The sequence below is a fragment of the Bison bison genome, unplaced genomic scaffold (genome assembly GCF_000754665.1).
Source record: "Bison bison bison isolate TAMUID 2011002044 unplaced genomic scaffold, Bison_UMD1.0 scf7180017864062, whole genome shotgun sequence".
Classification (NCBI taxonomy): Eukaryota; Metazoa; Chordata; class Mammalia; order Artiodactyla; family Bovidae; genus Bison; species Bison bison.
Window position 1 is genome coordinate 2,124,194 of NW_011494634.1, and position 2,442 is coordinate 2,126,635.

The window sequence follows — 2,442 nt, forward strand, 5'->3', positions numbered from 1 at the left end:
TTAATTTCATGGCTGCAGTCACCATCTGCAGTGATTTTGGAGCCCCCCAAAATAAAGTCAGCCACTGTTTCCATTATTTCCCCATCTATTTGCCATGAAGTGATGGGACTGGATGCCATGATCTTAGTTTTTTGAATGTTGAGTTTTAAGCCAGCTTTTACATGCTCCTCTTTGACTTTCATCAAGAGCCTCTTTAGTTCTTCGCTTTCTCCCATAGGGTGGTGTCATCTGCTTATCTGAGGTTATTGATATTTCTCCTGGGAATCTTGATTCCAGCTTGTGCTTCATCCAGCCCAGCATTTCGCATGATGTATTCTGCATGTAAGTTAAATAAGCCGGGTGAGAATATACAGCCTTGATGTACTCCTTTCCCAACTTGGAACCAGTCTGTTGTTCCATGTCCAGTTGTAACTGTTGCTTCTTGACCTGCATAAAGATTTCTCAGGAGGCAGATCAGGTGGTCTGGTATTCTCATCTCTTGAAGAATTTTCCACAGTTTGTTGTGATCTACACAGCTATGCTATTTTATACATAGCAGTTTGTAACTCTTAATCCCCTGTGTCTATCTTACTCCTCCCTTAGTTATTTGCAAGTCTCGGTCTGATAACTAATATCTGGATATCCTGTGCTTTTGTTTCTGTTTTACATTATTTCAGTTTTTGATCACATTGTGCCATCTGTTCTTGAATGTTTCTTTATTGAGTGGTTGATTTCATAAAAAATTGTAGGAATTCTTTGAGTCTCAGTGCTATTATCGTCTCTCTGAGAAGTTTTACCTCCACTGTAGCAAGCAGCCAATTAGGGGAATGAATATGCCCATGGCACCTTAATGCAATCAGGGATTGAGGTGCTTCCTAGTTGAGTTTAAGTTTCTGGTTTATTCTCATGTTAAAGGTTTAATCCTTCAGAGTTGCAAGCAAACTCTTGGAGTTCAACAGGACTGTCCTACTTGGCAAGAAAAGAACTCTACTTTTTCTCTCTCCAACTCTTCTTTCCAAGTTCTGTTTTTCACCTTATATCAGTAAGGTTTAGATGTATTAGTTTGCAGTGGAAGTTAACAAAATGCCAGACAAGTTAATACTGTAGATAATCACTGTATATTTCTAGTAAAGAATTATTTTATGTGTTTTATGTATCAAGTTCCACATACTTAGCTGGAGCCCTTAAATCCTACAGAAACAAAAAGATAAAGAGGTAGTCTGTCCAGACTTAGATTATTTGTGGGAAAATCAAGGATGTAGCTATGGAAACTATAGTTAGAAGTGCTGAAAGGAAAAAAAAAAATGTTTGGTAGACCAATAATTCTTAAAATGTGGTTTAGTGAGCCCTGAGAATTTCCAAGATCCTTTTGGGGCCCTGTGAGGTTAAAATTATTTTTGTAATGCTACTTAAGACATTGTCTTTTTCATTCTTATTTTCTCATGAGCATAAAGTGAAGTTTTCCAGTGTGGTTACATCACTGTCTTGACACCTAATCAAAGGGGTTCTTGTTTATGCTTGTACTTTCTAGAATTTTCAAAAGTAGCTGTTTGGAATCTTCAATAATTTTTAATAGTACAAAAGATAGCTGATACTAAGAAAATTTAGGACCTGTGTTATGCCTTTTCAAGTGGTATAAAAGACATTTAAGAAGCTTAAAGGCATGGTCTCACATGAGTCTGATATGCATTTATTAGTAATTAAGTAGAGAGAAGCATATCTGGAAAATAATTGTGGGTGGAAAATAATTGTGGATATGACTTTTGGTTCACTGAGTGCTGCTGCTGCTGCTGCTAAGTCACGTCAGATCAGATCAGATCAGATCAGTCGCTCAGTCATGTCCGACTCTTTGTGACCCCATGAATCACAGCAAGCTAGGCCTCCCTGTCTGTCACCAACTCCCGGAGTTCACTGAGACTCATGTCCATCAAGTCAGTGATGCCATCCAGCCATCTCATCCTCTGTCATCCCTGTCTCCTCTTGCCCCCAATCCCTCCCAGCATCAGAGTCTTTTCCAATGAGTCAACTCTTGACCAAAGTACTGGAGTTTCAGCTTTAGCATCATTCCTTCCAAAGAAATCCCAGGGCCGATCTCCTTCAGAGTAGACTGGTTGGATCTCCTTGCAGTCCAAGGGACTCCCAAGAGTCTTCTCCAACACCACACTTCAAAAGCATCAATTCTTCGGCACTCAGCCTTCTTCACAGTCCAACTCTCACATCCATACATGACCACTAGAAAAACCATAGCCTTGACTAGAACCTTTGTTGGCAAAGTAATGTCTCTGCTTTTGAATATGCTATCTAGGTTGGTCATAACTTTCCTTCCAAGGAGTAAGCGTCTTTTAATTTCATGGCTGCAGTCACCATCTGTAGTGATTTTGGAGCCCAGAAAAATAAAGTCTGACACTGTTTCCACTGTTTCCCCATCTATTTCCCATGAAGTGATGGGACCGGATGCTATGA